The following is a 19506-nucleotide window of genomic DNA, read 5'->3' on the forward strand; positions in this document are numbered from 1 at the left end:
TAGCAGCAGCAGAAGCTGCTCATGCAACTATCAGGGAAACATGCAGGGTGGGTTTGATTTAAATCACTACTCAGAAAGACTCGATTTAATCATGTGACTCCCTCCTCCCCCAAAAGTGGACTCTTCCTCGCTATATTTTACACAACTCAGAGTTACCAAAGACTCATTCTTGCTGGTATAATCTTCATATTTACAACCGGATGAAGGTTTCATTTTTAGAATAGCAACTTTTCAAGTTAGTTTTACAGTTATATAAAAAAAATACTGATTTGGTTATACTATTATAAACACACATTGATGGATAAGTATGAAATTATTGTGAGGTGAACTATCTCCAGTTTAATAAGTTAATCATTCATAAAGTACATATTTCTGCTATACTTTATTGGAAGGAGAAAAAATAATCTTACAGAAACCTTTGGAAGAGCATGACATTGTGAATGGATTAATGGAATTCATTTACCAAAAAATTTAAACAGCCACATGCTACATAATTAAAAACTAATCCTTATTTCATGATGAATAACCTTTGACTATAATGTATCTTAAACAAAAAAACTATCTTTAGATAGATTTTTCCTCAAAAAGCATTTTATTTAAAAATTCAGATTAAAATAAAAAAATCCAATTTAAATTTTAAAAAATCTTCTTTTTTTTTAATATATTTTTTTTAAAAAAATCATTGATTTTTATCCACCCTGGAAACATGGCTGGTTGCAGTGGTGTCAGGCAGCTTGCCAGGCAGTGGATGAAGGAACACAGTCCACTGCCTCTCCCTACTTACTGCCTGAGACGAAGGCTTTACCTGGCCTCACAGAAGAGCCATTCCCCCAAAATAGCCAGCTGCTGAACCATTTTTCAACCACTCTGATCTTGCTGCTGTGTATGTGCGAAGTGTTTCCTCATTAAAAGGCAAAACGATTCCAACTCCCACTCATCAGTTGCTCCCTTCCGATCACAAGAAAGCATCTTTTTGCTTTTCACACCACAAAAAAAGCTAAGAGGTTTTTGATTCATTTTAGAGCCAGATCATGAGGGTGGGGTGGGAGAAAGAGTAAGATTCAAGTCTAATGTTTCTAAAGCAAGGATAGCAAAGGTGTGGATGCTTAGATATCTTAAGAACGTTCACAGAAGGAAGGTTTCTTTTCCCCTACAACCAATGGCATCCCCTAGAGGGGAAAAATCCTTTCTGGAAGATTAGGGAGGGGCTATCCTGAGAAAGGTGTGATGCGCTGCAGGGGGGTGCAGGGAGGAGGAGGGGAGGGGAAACATTCTTTCTGAGAACTTCCTTAAATTAACGGATCTTAGAATCCAAGCAATAGTTTGTCCCCAGTTTGCAGCAAGATGAAAAACCACTTCTCTTACTTTTATTCAGATGGCAATGAAAAGAAGGAAGTTCTCTTGCATAACACAACATAAAGCATCCTTTTGCTTTCCACGTCTCGTAAGGCGATTTCAATCCATGGCTGCAATCCTAAACGCACCTATTAGAGTGTAAACCGCATTGAATATGGTGGAACTTGCTTCAGAGTAAACATGCACAGGCTTCTGCTGCCTGTTTCAACTGACATGAAATTATCTCATGATGATGATCTTCATGGCGTTGTTGCACTTAGTATCTTAATTATCACCTTTCAACATATACCAGTGCTCCCTCTGGGTGTGGTATTTAAAGTCCAGAAACAACAGGCAAGCAACAAACAGGTAGCAGGGAAGTGCAATTCTCCGCATGCATGGACAAGTTACACTGGGAAGAACTAACCGCCTAATTTGTTTGAGACAGTCTACTCTGTGAGCAGGCCCCAACGACAAACTTGCGTAATTAGTTATTTCCTTCACACGATTTTAAACGTAGACCGCCCAAAAATATATCTTGACATTTCTGAAATGAAATGAACTCTGCAGTACCACCACTCGCTCACAGCACAGTCTCTGTCTTGGCTGCCAGCAAAGAAAGAAATAGTCTTGTTAACGTCAATAACGCTCACGTCAAATCACGGAGGCCGCCTAATAGCGAAAGTTCTTGCAGCCTTTATCAAGCTGCAATTTCTGGGCATGGATGTTGCCTTTACACTGCCCATTTCTATATTGCTCTGTTTGGCAGCTACAATGCATATTATTATAAATTGTATAAAAGCATGTTTAATGTCTCATGTTGCGATAGAGAAACGGACTGTTATGCTTTAGAGACAGGATCTCATAAGAAAGGTTTGTAAGTATTATCTGCTTGGCCTTCAGGTCTTTGCAACACGGGCAAGGGAGTTGCCTCTAATTAGTATTTATGTTGTGCTTTTAGAAGGATTTTATCCGAAACGCATAGAGCTAATTAAAGAAGAATTTATTAAAGGTAAGACTATTTTTCACCAGCACCAGAGCTTGTCTCTCTTTCCGCATCCATATCCATTTCTATATTTGCCATATATGCTGCTATAGCCGCTGTTCATGCAAGCACAGAAGCAGAACGACTCAGACATTATGAAGATGTTGGACAAGTTCTACAACTCCAGGATGGTGGAGGTTGTTTTCAAATGTTTCTAGTCCTCAAAGCTATGAAAAAAAGATTTTTTGGAGAGGAAAACCTATCTTCAGGGTCGATGCGACAGCAGGGGTTGCAGAACCTTTTTCAGCCCAAGGGCCAAATTCAATTTTGGAGAAGCCCTCGGGGGCCAAATTCCAGTGGTGGTGGGAGCTAAAAGTACAAGAGAAAGGGCAAAAAATACTAGTGCATTTGAGCTTAAAGCTCTTACAATGAATAACTAAGCCTTAGGAGAGGCAACTCAACCATTTAGAATGGGTGGAATTGCACAAAAGGAAAGGAACTACTAAACAATTGGTGGTCAGAAAAAGGAGGTGGGGCCAGGGGAAGGAGGCATGGGCCGGGGAACCCAAGAGGGGCAGATTGGGGCCTCAGGCCTGAGGCTATGCACCTCTACTCTACAGCAACTTTTCTCAAAGGCGCCTTTCTAGGTCTTCCTATCCCAACAATAATGTGTTTCTCAGCAAATGATTTCTTTTTCAAGAACAAAAACATTCATGGAGATGCAGGAGGAAGAACAACTCCACACGATCAAAACTGTTGTGACATTATGTTCTGAAAATGGGAAGCACAGGCAGTTGATAAGGAAAGGATGAGTTCTGTCCCATCTCTCTCCGCAAAGGGGTTGATGTCTGCTCAAATTGGTCCAGCAGTGCCTGTTACATATCGGGAAGCTATGCAAGGAAGAAAGCTTCTGCCCACATCCCCACATCCCAGCAACACAGATAAGCAAGAAGCACCAAGTAGGAAGAAAGGGGCAGTACTCTTGGAGGAGGCAAAGAGGTTGTCATAGTTTTCAAAGAAAACTATGGGCATATCTACACTGATTATATTACATGTCAGTGCTTATTTGAAGCTTCCATGATGTTCATTTGAAGCATCCATGATGCAGAATCTAACTGCCACAAAAGGTAATACAAAAGAACCACAATTGTGATGAACATTCTGCCCAATTCAAGAAGGCAAAGTTCTCTGTCTCAAAAGTATGTTTCAGTGGTAATCCAGCAAATCAGACATGGCTGCAACTTCTTATTCTCATACTTATCCTTGGTTTCAAAAAGTTATTTTCTGCAAGTGCATTTCTTCCTTCGGATTGTACTTCAGATAATTGTACAGAATTCATCTCCAGTAGTTTCTACAGTGAGTAACTACAAATAGATACAGATGTGATAACTACAGACAAAACAGGTCATTATGAGACATCTGACCCAGGCATGGAAACCAAAGGCCTAAGAGGATGATGGAAGCCAAGCTGTGTCCATGTGGAAAAACTGGAATGAACAACCAATCCGAACCAGATGCATAGGAAATGATGTAGGCCCGAATGACAGCAATCAGAGATGAAGTAACATGGCTGTACTTGCATTACCAGTTAAGAGTTGATGGCTTTTGGGTAGTTTTTGCTTCAGGTAAAAAGTTGTCAAGGGGCTACCACTGGTTGCCATTCCTTTTGTTTAAATCATCCTTTCTACAGTTCCTATAAGCCCTAATGGAAAAAAAGTTGCAGCTCTTAAAAAATCTTTAACTTGAATTCATGTTGTTGTTATGATTTCAGGAGTATCTGTCACATATTACAAAGCAAGGTAAGAACAAAGTCACTGAAGCACCACAGGAGTCGTCAATAAAGCTATTTATCTTCACTAATGGTCATTTGACAAATAGTCCAAGTGTATCAGCTTGGAGAATTTACAAACACAGAATACATCAAATTCTAGATTACTTACTTAACAAATAGAAAATAACTACAGGAACAACCATATAAAAGGTACACCAGCTAAAGCAAACTATTGGCCAATGTCAGAAACATGGAGAGAAAAATAACAGCTAGAAATTGACAGATGTAAGTCTCTTTCTTGCTCTCCGTATATACACAACTATTGTGAAAGGACAGGATGGTTAAGAAAAGGAAAGCAGCGGAGAGTCTTTCTAGACTGCATAGGTTCAAAAAACCAGAACAAAAACCTATCTACCACCCATCAAGTGAAAGGAATAAAAAAAATATTTGCTCTCTGATGCTGACAAATTTGTGACAGAGTTGCGAGATTCGCAGTGGCTGCCCAAAAGTAGAGAAGCAGATTCATAGAGGTCAATATGGTGAACTGTAATGATGAAATTTAAAATGAAGTTTTAACATATCAGTAGTATTAATGTTTATAACATTTTTGGACCTTTTACTATAAATTCTTAGTGTCTCTTATTTTAATTCTTTGTATTAAAACTAACGTTTACATATTTGTGGGCACCTTCTAATGAAAAACTTTTTTAGTATCTTTTTGTATTTACTTCTTTGTATTGTAAAATTTTTGTGTGCTTACCTGTATTGCTGGTGTATACATTTGTAAAGTTGATATGACCATGATGGCTGAAACAACAAATAAACGTTCAAAGCACCTTCTTCCCCAAATATAAGTTCAAAGCACCTTCTTCCCCAAATAACTACTATAATGTGATCATGTATCATAACTATTTAAATAGAGATAAGAAGTATCTTATCAAACCTTAAGTGCAAGGTCCATTGTATCACGGGGGAAATGTGGCATAGTCAGCTTTCCTTTCAAATTGGTGGGCTTGTCTCCAAATATAAAAGGTACTGGTGAAAAATACTGGATCACCTAAATAGAAGTTGAACCACCACAGTAAAGACAAGGGGAAGGATCCAATGCTGCCCATCCAATAGTGGAGCTGGCCACTGATTCTGGCTCCTACTGCTTGCGGAATTGTACTTTAGTGGTTCCAGAAGTGAGCCTACCACCTTCCAGAAATGCCTCTGGAACTGCTAAACTACTATTCCACATGCAGTAGGAGCTGCTTCCAGATGAGAAGTGGTGGAGCTGGCCATGCGTGGACCTGAATTGCCCACCAGGTCTGCTAGCATTTGGGCAGCACAGGATCCTGCCCAAGATCCAACAAACCCCAAAAGATCTGATTCTTTTACTTACAGAACCCACCACCATGGACTTTTTGTAAAAGGCCTTTAAACTTTAATTGAATGCTTTTTTAAAAAAGCAATAGAAGCAATTAACTTGACCAGCTCCATATTTGAAGCATCTTTGTTTGGGAATTTGCTTGGACAAGCATGTGTCCATGTAGTTCCCTATGTGAAATGAAATCTTGTCTCCTAGCCTCTCCTAAAACCTCCTCTTGCATCCTGTTCAGTAAGGTGATATTAATGAGGGTGGGTGGTCAAAAGTATGTCTATCCTCATTCAAGATCAAGCTGAGGAATTTGTAAATGGCCCAGTCCTTTACAATGCTTAATCCCAGGAAATTATGGTCTGATTTCCTCCATCTTCTTCATTTTGAGAGAGAAAGGGGGTGGTGGTTAGCATCTGGCTTTCAGTTAAGTGGTATATAGGAAAAGCTCCAGAAGCTGAGATGTTTTTTATGGGGATCTCTGATCAGTAAAAGCCAGCATCTTTGCAGAGATTGATTGATGGTTGGTCTGTCCAATAATGCAATAACCTCCATTTCTGATGTAGTTCTCTAGCCACCAAATCAGAAAATTGTCTTATGGCTGGACTCACCTTATTGGCTGTAACTTATCTCTCAAAAGCCCAAAGTGGTTGAACCAGTCAGGCTATTCAGGAAAAGGGATTGAGGTTTTGTTCACATTTTGGAGGATAAAGAAGTGAGATAAGGCTAGATAAAATTATTCAGGTTGCCCAGCAGGATATCAACTGACTAGATGCTCTAGGAGGCATGGGGGCGTCTGTATCAGTGATGGGGGTTTATCATACTGGTCCACAATCACCCAGTGAGCTTCCTGGCTCAGTGAAGATTTGAACTTGGGTCTCCCCAGTCCTAGCCCAACACTAAACCCAGCCTTCTCAAACCTGGTGCCCTCCAGATGATTTGGACTTCAGCTCCCATCAGCCCAAGCCAGCATGGTAAATTGGCAAAAATCCTGGAAATTGTACTCTAAAACATCTTGAGGGCACCAGGTTGGGGAATCCTGTTCTAACCAATGCACTACACTGGCTCTTTTTGTCTAAAGCAACATATATGCTTACAGTTGTTTTTAGAAATGGGTTGAAGTGAAAGGCTATTTTCTGCAACCAAACATTGAGGACTCGCATGGCCAGACAAAAAGGTGTATAAGAATCTTGCATTGTTATCTTTCTTTGTAATTTTAAAATACAATATAAACTCTTGATTTCCTTAAATAAATACAATTTTACTTTTTCTATTATTGTAATTCGATGCCTGGCCCTCCCACATCTGTTTGGGTATGAGCTACTGCGAGTTGGGGATTCCTAATAATTATTGACAATCCTTTGGGGCATATACTGGCATTTTCAGAAGTACAAGCTGTTAGTTTTAGATAGACATGATGCATGAATCCTCAAGGAAATGTCAGCTCTTCAACTTGATGAATATTGACCTAGCATTGTAGAGACTGAATTATCCTCTAAATACTGCTATTCTAGAACCTTATCTCATGTTATTTGTATCTTGCAGGGGAGAGTTTATTCTCCACTCTCCTGAGGCCAGCCAGAGAGGCAAGTGTTTGACAAGGGCCACTGCCCACAGATGGCAATCATTGGCAGCCATGCCGTAAAAGGAGGACCCTGACTAGGGGCTGAGGGCTGAGATACAATTCGCCCACCTATGGCCTAACAGATGCACCCTCCCCATCTTCCTACAATTGGTAGCGTGGAGTGGAAGGTCAGGACACTTCCATTTCCACAAAATATAATGGAAGACTGGAAAATGCCCCAATTGAAGATGAGTAGAAGTCGATGCTTTGTAACATGTGGATCTCACACCCAATATCCCAGTGGACAGTTAGAAAAGCCAAGTGACTCATTGACTTGGTATGATGTATGGAATCATGCTTGCAAAAATGGTTAAAAGTAACGTTATCGCTCCATAGCGGCTAAAAAGAAAGAAAGAAACAGACTTTTGCCTATTAAGTTTCATCTTCTAGTTTCAATTCCACCCAAGTAACAAAGATGCAAAGATAATTGCCTGCTGTTGCCAAATATCTTCAACCACAATGAAACAATGAAACAAGGAGGAGGGCTTTCTCCGCTGTGGCACCCCGGTTGTGGAATGAGCTCCCCAGAGAGGTCCGCCTGGCGCCTACACTGTACTCCTTTCGTCGCCAGCTGAAGACCTTTTTATTCTCCCAGTATTTTAACACTTAATTTTAACATAAATTTAAATTTTACTGTTTTAACTCTGTATTTTAATTTTATATCAATTTTGCTGCGTGGTTTTTATTCTGGTTGTGCTTTTTATATTGTATTGTGTATTTGTGCTTTTAACCTGTTGATTGTCTTACTATGATGTTAATTTTTGTGAACCGCCCAGAGAGCGTCGGCTATTGGGCGGTATAGAAATGTAATAAATAAATAATAAATAGATAAACATTGTTGCCGACTATCCCTTTGTCGTTATTAACAGTTTATTAGATGTTTTTCATTTCCCAATACAATAAACATCAGCTATCCTTTTGAGACTATCTTTTTGTCTCCATACAGACTCTTGAATTTAAACTTCTAAATGTAAAGGGGTGCCCCACTAAGAGAAGTCTGTTCTCATGTAATCTTCTGGTTTCTAAATTAATCATGCCTTATTTAAAGGGTTAATAGTTGCTGCCATGCAGAAGTCCAACATCATATAAGTCTGCTTATTGCCTCAATAAAAAAAATATTGCTAACTATTTGCTCCCTGTCATAAAGATGTGTTTTCTTTGTCCCAAGCAGTGATTGCTTCTACACCTTGAAGTAGCTGTGTTGTCACTGGGCGCTCTTTCCAGCAATTTTGAAGGCATCTGCAAAAATCCCTTGTGGCCCAAGCAGTGGCATCTGAGATTACATGTTCCGCTTGCGGTGAAGGAGTCACACAGACATTCATCACAGTGTCCAGAGTTGCAAGGAGGAATCATCAGAAGACATTTTTAAAATCATATTTTGCCTTCAAGGCCTTGGAGCTGCCCCACATCCTCTAATCCCAACCTGGTACCCTCCCGTAGGCTGCTGTAATGTGACAGAAACACAACCAGTACACTGGTTTAATATTAAGTAGACATGGGGGTCCTTGGCTGATATATAAATTGGAAGTGATCTAATTTGCAGGACTGTTGTGAAGATGAAGGAGCCAAGAACTGAAAAGCATTTTATATATTTAAAATACTACAAAACATTAACAATTTTTCAAAAGTAAGCTAATTTTATGAGATATCATGGATACCAGGCCAAATAATATTTTAATGCTTGACTTCAAAATATACCTGTCCCTACAACCTTGCAAATGCATTCTCACATTTTGAACATAAGTTTGTACATTATTTAAAAACTGGGCCACAATCAATCACTCTCAAAATTCAAGAATTCACAGTCCATGCTACACCTCCAAGCACAGAAGATTGTATTGATGCTAACCAAATGACTGTGAGGCATAACTTTCTTATACCCTGACGACTGATTCAAAAGAAAGCAGATGCATTTGGACGGCCTGCAACCTTTCTTTGTCAAGTATAATGTATTTTTAATGGGAAAATTATCTTGCGATCTTAACGTTTCAAAGTTCTAGAGAGGCACAGTTCTTAGCAAATGGGCAAGAAATAATGTTTCAGTAATATATTCTACGAAAACACAATTCCCTTTCTTATACGACAGGCCTGCTTATCAAATTCTTGCTAGCAATGAATAGAACGTAGTGCAAAGTACATAAACTGAGGGTTCCTCTTTGAGGTAGTGAGATCCACATTTTAAAAAACAATACATGTTTGCTTTGCTTGTACACATACATGCACAGCCATTAGCAATACAGGACAACCTGCATAAGAGGAGGTGAGGCTACCTACATGAAGTGCAGTACAAACAAAAGGGGTAGGTAGCTCCAGTTGAACAGGCAACAATGAATGTTAATTCTACTAAAGCATATGTGATTTAAATGAATACAAAAGTAATAATGAGTTTCATTTTGGGTTATCTAAGAATCCAGTTACAGTGATAAAAGATGGTTCTGCTCTATAAATCATAAGCTTTATATTGCACAAGGCCAATATTAAATTTCAATCTGTAGATCTCAAGAATTAATGGACAAACATGAACTGCACAAAACACGACCAGGATAAATGGGACTAATTACTTATCGCCTGTCTGTCCTGAGGGAAAACATAAAAGGAGACGCCCAGGTCAGGAAGGTCATGCCATCAGCTTCTGAAGAGATCATCTATGGCCTGAAGGGACTATATTCTAGGGGTGAGGTGGTGGTAAAATTTGTTTGTTTTAGGATTTAAAAATTGGCAGAAAGGCAGTATAGAAATATAACAAATAATACATAAATTCCAATCTCATGCCATTCATATAAGGTTTAATAACCAATTAACAAACCATATTAGGCAGGCAAGTATTTAGACCTACTAGGGATAAAAGGAGTTTTCAGAAATGTCCTTTTTATTGTAACCATGGGCTTTCTTCCACATGTACAACCCAGGAGTAACAACAGTCACACATGCAAGCTTGGAACTGACTCTTTCAGTTCTAAAGTATAATGGATTCGTATGGTAGCATTGCAATTTAAAGCAGACAATGAACAAACAAATTAATAATCTTCATTATGCATTTTTGAATTAAATAAAAGCAACTAACTCTTCAGTTTTGCAGGGTTTTTACTGCTCTTAACTTTTGTTCTATACCCTGTTGCCAATGGCTTGGGTACCTCCTTTACCTTGTGCATGTCTAAGTATTTTCAGGATTTCTTCCTACCTGCTAATATATTGTACAGATATGTAATTTTAAAATGTCATATTACTGCTATCTACAGAACATTTTAACTCATATAGGCAAATTTATATTGGAAATGGCTTATTACATGAGGGCAGATTCCTCAGAAAAGACACAAAAACCCATGTACATTACTTATGCTGTTATTAAACTGCAGGAACGGGGAACCAAACTCAGGGCCTTTTTAAAAGTATACCTTAAGAGTTAACACATTCTGAAATCCAGCTTCCCCAGAGTTATCCCTGTCACAGGAGCTGGATTCACACAACATGCTAACCCACACTCAGTGATTGAGTGTGAGTTGTTTTGAACCATGGGTTGTTTGTTGAACTGTGGGTCAGCATGTTATCTGAACCCAGAACATTTTCTGCAGGGTGGCTTTTTAACCATGCAGCATAGCTTATTTTTCTTCAACAAGCCACCTTGAGACTCCATGGTTTGTTCTTGGGTTGTTCAGTATGGTTAACAAGCATTTACACATTGAGAAAGGTGAACTAGAAAAACCAGAGGAACTATTTCACCTTTATCCTGTGAATTTAATAGGCAATTTGGATGGCTTTAAAAGGGGGTTGGATAAATTCCTGGAGGTGAAGGCTATCAATGGCTACTAGCCCTGATAGTTGTGTGCTATCTCCAGTATTCGAGGCAGTAAGCCTGTGTGCATCAGTTGCTGGGGAACATGGGTGGGAGGGTGCTGTTACACCATGTCCTGCTTGTTGGCCCCTGGCCGATGGCTGGCTGGCCACTGTGTGAACAGAGTGCTGGACTAGATGGACCCTTGGTCTGATCCAGCATGGCTGTTCTTATGTTCTATCTTGTCTTTATCCACTGGCAGACTGCTGATAATTCAGGAATGCTAAATTGCCTTCCAACATTATCAGTCTTTGCAAATTATTTTGAGTTATAAACTGTTATGAGTTTTGTCTACCTGAATAACTGAGGAAGACTTTCCATAATTGAAATGGAATTTCATCAAGTTCCATAGTAAATAGCAATTATATCTTTTTTGTAGACTGCCAGATACAACTTTTTGGTGTAATTGATTGCCAAACATTTATTGATATTGTTGTGCTTGAAAACCCATTGATTATCCATTATTGATTAGACAATTCTGAGTAATAATTCAGTTTAATTGTACCATCCAATATTTATATTGCGGGGGAGCCATTTAGTGGTCAGGTGCAGTGTTGTCTGATTCTTGGTACCTGGAGTGTTTTGTTCTGAACTTGTTCATTGGAAACCTTGTCTTTTTTGTTTTGTATTGACTATCAAACAAACCATGGTTTGTTTTCTCAATCCCAAGGTTATTTATTTCTCCCTCCTCTGCCTGACAACTCCCTTTATCCCAAATGCCCTCATGGTGCTGCACTACTGGCACATAGAGTGGCTAGGTTTCCCACACACACACACTCTTGCTCATCGCTTCTATAACTGTCAGGATTGGGCCCAGATATCCTGCAGAGACCATGGAGTCAGAGTCAGAATCAGAAGATGAAATGGTGGAGAGGGCAGGAGAGAAATTCCTCAAAGAGCTCAAGGAGGCAGAGACAAGGAAGAATCTTCGCAAGGGCAAGCTAATCAGTTAAAACAAGGCACAACCACCCATTCTCCTTCTGTGGGAACTCAGCAACTTACAGAAAGGGAGAGGATGACAGTGACAGATGCACGGATCAGATGTAGAACTAAGAGGGCAGAGCAATGAAGGAATTAAGATGGTCTACCAGGCTGGCCCATCACCGGAGGTCTTTAGGAGAAGATCTTCCCTGAGGATGGGACTGAAAAAGCCTTTCAGGTTCTGTGCAGTAGAGTATGTTTAGATTTGCAACAACTTTCTATCCTACCCTAGTACATCTCTAAAGGAGAACTTTAAGTAAACTAGTTGGGTTATAGCACCTTAGTCAGAGAACTTAGATTCAGATTGTCAGAAGCTATTAGAGACCAGAATCCACAATGCTGATAGACTATTTCGCATAAGCCTATTGACTTGGATATTGAGTCTTTGTTTGATGACTACTCAGGACCTGACTGGAGAAACAACCCAGAAACACCTGGCCAGTCAAAACTGGCCAATCAGAAACAGCGTTTCTTTGCAGCATTCTTTTACCCATTACTATTCAAGTTACTCTGATGTCTTTTGTATGTTCCTCAATGGCTTTTGGAAAGGAAGTTTAAAAGCGAGAAAGCTTACTGTACAAACAGTTCTCTTAAATTATAGCACTGTTTTTTACATTTATTTACTTTAAAAATCAGACTTAAATCTAGAAATATGTTTCCAGGGCAGTTTACTTGTACAGATCTTATCAGGCAGACATTCCACAACTATGTTTGCAATGTAACAGCCACTCCTCTCTGTACTCTACCATGCTTCTTTGCAAACTAGTTTTGCAGTTACGTTACACGTACATGTATTTCCTAATCCCATCAGCTTACCCATAGTCTAGAATTTAAAAGACACTACTCAGAAAACTGTAAAATTGCTTTTTTTGCCACCAATATATTTCTCATTGACTCATACTATTTCTTTTCTCTTTAATCTCATATTGTGCTTCTATTATTTAAACAGCATCTTGATTACAACCATTCACAACATAATTTAACCTTTGCCTGTCTATATTTTAGAAATGCCAAAGAAGCTACACATCACAATTTTTTTCACTTGACTTTTTTCTTGTTCAAGACAGTTTTCCAGTATAGATTTTCAGGATTTTGCCCTGCATGCTCAATTTTATTTTGAGCAGCTGTTCCCTATATACAATGACAAGATTTAAAACGAGACACTGCCATCTCCTTTCAATGCTATCTCATCTGTTAATGGTAATGCATCAAAACACATAGGGCTGAAACAATAAGCTGATTAGGTAAAATGGAAATGAACTGAAACTATGAGAAGCAAGTAACTCAACACACAACTAGGTCTTTGGCCAGGAGCGTGATGACAGAGTGTAACTAACAGACTTCCCAAACACGGTGCCCTCCAGATGTTTTGGACTACAACTCCCATCAGCTCTGGTCAGAATGGCCAATGGTCATGGACAATGGGAGCTGTGATTCAAAATACCTGGAGGACATTGAGGAAGGTTGGCATAATCTAGATAGCACAGGACTCGCTGAAGACAACAGCAACACAAAGTGGCAGTAATATGAAAGTCTGCCCCTAAAAGACAAGACAGGTAAATGGCAGGAATTTTAAAAGCAGTCCAGTCTGTTTGTGCTTCTCCCTCCCCCCACCCCTTTTTTTTTTTTTTTTTTGCTGTGAAAGTAAGGAGTGAGAAGTCTTATAGCAGAAGTATTGAACCTCAGACTTGCAGATCAAATCTGGCCCTCCAAAGTTCCCCAAATAGCGAAGCACCTTTCACCTGGCCAAGCCATCTATCCCCACAAACAACCCAACCAATCACCTTTTGCATGCTTTTTCCCATTCTAAAATGGAAACACCTCCCCTAAGACTTAATTATTGGCAGTAAGAGCTTTTAGCTAAAACATGCAAGTATTTTGCCCCCCCCCCCTTTTGCTTTCAGCCTTCACCACCACTAGAATGCAGCCCCCAAGAACTTCTCCAAAACTGAATTCAGTCCTCAGGCTGAAAGAGGTTCAACCCCCCTGACCTACAGGAACGCTGTTGTTGAACACAGCTTTATTCTATTGTGGGTGTGGCCCTGAAAACATCTGAAGGAACAAGAGGTTTGCTACCTTACATGGAGCCAACCACTCTGTGTGTGTGTGTGTGTATGTGTGCAATCTTTTTAACCTGAGGCACAGTATCATCTGCATCATTCAAGCACTCAGTGAATCTATTAAGAGAATTGTCCTTGGCGTTCTATTGCACTGTCTGTGGTAACCCACAACTGTATTTGGAGCTATCAATATTCAATTGAATGAACAACCTGTTCATTTATTCAAGGTCTCCCTCTGTCCCAGCTGTAAAGGGATACAGGAATCTGTGCTTCACATGATCACAAACGGCTACTTCGGCTTTTCTTTTTATGGACAGTGATCTTAAGACCTTTTATAAATGTCATATTCAAATAGTACAACAAGCTTCCATCTATGCCAGGTTTCATCCAGAGATAGATGGCAATGTTAGTCCTACTCAGAGTCGATCCACTGAAATGAATGGGACTTAAGTTAGATAAATGTAAATCCCATTCATTTCATTGGGTCTACTCTGAGTAGGACAAACATTGGATTCAACTTAGATAGTTGATTCTCTTACAGTACCATTCTATGCATTGCCACTCAGAGGTAAACTGCACTGTGGTAATGGGGTTTACTCCCAAGTAAGTGTGCATAGGATCATAGCCTTAATCATCTCAGAGGTTAAAAAAGACAAAGCATGCTTCAAAATCTAATGAATCAAAGGTAACGTTACTGTGGATTTGACAGGAAGTGACATGTATGAAGAAATCCTAAGAATCTTAATTGAGGTTGTCAGCTCCTCTGAGTTTGACACGACTATCAAGGAAATTGTCATTTCTGCGGAGGAGGAGGCCACCTGCTTTAGAATGGGGAAGTATCCTGAATTATTAAGGCCTCTATGGAAGAGTGGGAGTGGTTGGACTCTTTAGAAACACTATCAAGCCGAAATTCTCTACCTACGGTACATCCAACAATAAATCAATGCAACCCTTTGCTCAGCGGCACTTTGTGATTTGGCACTTTCAAACATTTCAAGAACAGACACATTAGTTGCCCTATTGCTATTATTGACCAATTTCACAATAAGTGAATTAGCTGACCTTCAACCATATAGCATGGCTGGGATCTTAGATGCTTCTCCGTGTGCAAAAATGGATGTTTAGTTTTCCCTTCTAGATGCCAATTTGAATACCACACTGGAGGGTCTCCTAATATTCAGGAGTAGCTTTCCAAAGGACCCCAAATGAGCCCAAATGCATGTACAAAATACCACGGTCTTCAGATACCAAACTATATATTTTAATTCTGCTATTATATTTTATGCTTCATCAAAGTTTCACTTCAGTTCTGTTACCTACTTCAATCCCTTCAGAAGGAACAAGCTGGAAATGCAGTCAAACAGATAAACTCAGGTTTACTTTAACTATTTAGTGGCTCACTACTCTCCACCAGTAGGTCAGGTAGGAAGGCTATCATTGGCAAGAACAAGTTCTTAAAAGAGGACAGATTCTATTCAACAGTATTCACATTGCTGGTACCACCCAAAGGGTCAAATTCCTCAACTTTACTAAAACTTCATTTCTCAACTTCATTTCTCACTTCAATAAAAAGGTACACAAGTTATAATCTTTAACCCAAATAATATACAAGTTGAAAGGTTGTAAACTCTTCCAAAAGCTTTTCAAATTTGAAAGGGAAGCAACCATAGGAATCATATTAAAACTAGAAGAGTCAGGCAAATTTTGAAAAGCGCATTTATAAATGGAAGAAACCATGGTAGGCGTATTTTCAGAATTTTTGAGGCCATGGGGAAAGAAACATTTTTTCCCTAGAAAAAAATGGAAATTTGCAGGGAAATTGAAAAATAAACAATATTTTTAAAGCGCTTTTTACAAATCTAAAGTCACTTTTGGTGCAATTCTATTGGGATAGTCACCAGTCTCCGAAAATGGAGTCTGCGGACTTAACTATGCAGGGTGGCTGGAGCACTGCATTTATGGCTAGACAGGCGATTTTCAGGGAGCTTCAGAGCAGGAGGAGAAGCGGGGGAGGCTGCATGGCGCATAGGAAGCTGGGTAAAGTGGTTTCCACCCCTTCCCCTTTTCACTCTCTCTGTGCCCATTTCTGCGCACAGACACCAGCAAGAACCACACTGGCTATGAGGGGGAAGGGGTGCGGAGCGCAGTTTCTGGGAACCAAGGTTGGAGCCCCGACTCCTATCTCAGTTCCGGGAAATTGAACAATCCTATGGTCATCTAGACAGTGTTTAAATTGTCAGAGGATTGTGCTCTTATTGGCTTTAAGAAAGTCTTCCCCAACCTCATGCCCTCCAGATATTTTGGACTTCAACTTCCATCAGCCTCAAGCAGCATGGCCAATGGTCAGGAATGCTAGGCCAAAATATCTGGAGGGCATCAGGTTGGAGAGGGCTGGCTTAGGAACATAAAGCAGTCTTTCTGTTTCTAAAAGTATTTCATGAATAACTTAGTTTGCTCATAAAATTATCATTATATTTGAAAACTTTTAAAAGTAAATTCAGTAAATTTGTAATTATTATCTGAATAGATTAGAACTACATTAAATGACTGCAACAACATCAGAAACACAAGACTCTATAAAACAAAACCCAAACTGTTAAGAATGCACATTTACTGCCAAGAGTGCACAGTGGTGACTCTACTCACATGTTGGGAAACTAAGCATGAATGTCTATCAGTAAAATATACTTTAGATAAATAATCTTAATAAGGAATGAAAGAAATAACCATGCTGGAAATCTTACAGAGAGGATTAAAAACAGTTTTCCTCGCGGCTTCATGATTTCCAGACATTTCACATCTCTAGTCTTTCTATAAAAGTGTTCTTATTACATAGTTTTTAGAAATCATTTTGTGGGGAGTAACGGCTGGGTAACAATATATAGATACTTTGTCTTAAATTCTAAAGCAAAACATTTCATAATCCAAAACTATTCAATTTTTCAGAAAAAGTCAAAAAAATAGACCCTGGCACCCCCCCCCCCCGGAAAAAAACAGTTTTTTTCCCCATTTTGTTAGGGCTTTCATATCTCTAGGTAGGTGTCCACTTGCATATACATGGACACCAACAAACTAATGCAGAGTTTCAAACCCCCAGCCTTTACTCTTGTGTGTATATATAGGTCATCAAGCAACACACAGGATAAGAGTTCAATCCAATTAAACTATGCTTCTCTTTAAGATTTTTTAAAACAACTTCATGCATGCAAACTGGAAATAAAAGGATACATAAAATGGTAATGGCAAAATGTTATAAAAGCCTCCTATACCTGTTATCTATGATTTTTTTATATATACAAAATGTAAGCAACTCATAGTTTTCATTTACAAGCACAGTAGAGTCAAAATATGCATTTACCGAAAAGGGCTAGCAATTCATTGAGAAAGAGGGTTTAAAATATTTTCATATCTTATCTCAAAAATTTTTTTTTAAAAAAATCCCCTACCCTAATGGTAAATAAAAAAATCCTGTGATTCTCTGTCTATAAAGAAATGGCCTTAGGGGGTAGAGAAATACACTTGTAAAATGGTAAAGAATTACTTGCTGTCTATATCCATTGGTCCAGAAAGCAAACCAGTAATTGGAAAAGGTTTAATTTAGATGTCCTCTGATGTCTTGAGCACCCTCAATAGAGGGTGAGGTCACTTACTATTTCCTGGATTTGTTCCCATTTGTAACTGATCAATGCGAATAAGACTAATCTAGTTGTTGTTCATACTCCAGGAAATAAAGCCAGACTGCTCAGTTGAGGGAATGGTATTAAAGGCAAAACTGAAGTACTTTGGCCACATAATGAGAAGACAGGATACCCTGGAGAAGAGGCTGATGCTAGGGAAAGTGGAAGGCAAAAGGAAGAGGGGCCGACCAAGGGCAAGATGGATGGATGATATTCCGGAGGGGACAGACTTGACCTTGGGGAAGCTGGGGGTGGCGACAGCCGACAGAAAGCTCTGGCGTGGGCTGGTCCATGAAGTCATGAAGAGTCGGAAACGACTGAACGAATAAACAACAACAAAGTTGTTGGGTACTCAGCTAGGTCTAGAAGCACTTTGGCTTCAGTACTTAAGCACATTCCAAATTGACAGGGCACCATCAGATCCTTATTGTGCAGTTGGAACGTCTGGGGATATTAAGAAAGACAATTCCCCAATATAACCTTTTCAGTGACTGTTCTGGGTGTCTCAAAACATTCTACAGAGCAAAAGTCCTAGTAGATTCCTCACTTGGCATGTTCCTAGTCTACTATTCTAATAACAGCCAGATACTACACCCAACACATTAGGAGAGCTGTCAACTCTTCCTGCCACCTTTCTTATGGACCCAATAAATTGTCTAGACTTGGCTAATGCCATCTAATCAAGGCAGAAGAGTACCACAGTGATCTCTTCCTTCCAAAACGGCTAGGGAGACAAATTCAGCTTCCTCCCAGCACTCCCTGATCCACTCCTTAGTAACTAGTAAAATTAAATGGAAGAGGAAAAACAGTATAATATCAACCATTAAAAGTTAAAGTAATGTTTTAAATGCCCGAGAGAATAAAACACTCATTGCCTAGCACTGGAAAAATATCAAAGTAAACAAGTAACCTCCTCTGGGGAAAGCATTCCATAACAAGGGTGCCACCATCAAAGAGGTCCTTTTCCTAGTTGCCACCAATCATATCTAAGAGGAAAGGGCTTCTGAAGCTGGCCTACACAGGTACGCTCATGTGGATACCACTGCCACCCTACATTCTGAGACACACTGGTGTCCATATTTTTACACCAAAAAAAGCCCAGTTATTTGAGAGTGAGATTTTTCCAGCTAGATTTAAGCAGATCGCTTTGACCTCAAGGGGAGCAAGAGATCATTGGTGGAATAATGGAAAAACCAGGCTAATCTCCCAATATGCAAAGCTAGTAACCTGCGATCTCTGATCTCATCTTATCAGTTTATCCTGACTGAAAAGAAAGACGAGATCTACAGCAGCAGAAAATGTCAAGCAAGTTTTAAAAAGGAACCAATGCTCCCTAAAGACTCTGTAGAAATTAGATTATGAGAGTAAAGGAGTAGTCATCTGAACTATTTTGCCTGCTCTCATCAAAGCAAATAAGTGAATCAGCCATTGGCATCAACTATTAAGGATTGTTCATCTCAAAAGATTGCCTAACCTTTACTTATCCAACTATATCACATACAATTTCAGCTTTCTATGCAGTAATAGAGTACCTCTGTATTTTTGAACAACATTGGAATAATCTGACATTAATTTTGAAGTGGAGCATTTGTACTAGTATCGACGGTAAACCACCTTTTATAGAGAAGTATGTCGGAGTCTAGAATTTTTACCCCTCTAAATTATGACAATTTCCTCCTCATCAGAGGTTGGGCTGTCTGGAATCTGAATACCTGGTATAGATGAGGCATTTTCTATATCAATATTTAATTGCTAAAAAACCCAGTTTTCAATATACTAACAGGGAAATGCATAATAGTAGAACTAAACTGGGCATATAGAATATTTTTTCTAAATTTAAATATAAATATAACAGTATATTATAGGGGTGTGTGTGTGTGTGCG

General features: G+C 39.3%; 1 protein-coding gene across 3 annotated transcripts in view; it reads right to left on the bottom strand.

Moving 5' to 3' along the window:
- Positions 1-19506, bottom strand: part of AGPAT3 (1-acylglycerol-3-phosphate O-acyltransferase 3) — a 102256-nt gene that overhangs the window by 26325 nt on the left and 56425 nt on the right. The gene's annotated exons all lie outside the window — the stretch shown is intronic.

The sequence above is a fragment of the Elgaria multicarinata genome, chromosome 5 (genome assembly GCF_023053635.1).
Source record: "Elgaria multicarinata webbii isolate HBS135686 ecotype San Diego chromosome 5, rElgMul1.1.pri, whole genome shotgun sequence".
In the NCBI taxonomy this organism is placed as follows: Eukaryota; Metazoa; Chordata; class Lepidosauria; order Squamata; family Anguidae; genus Elgaria; species Elgaria multicarinata.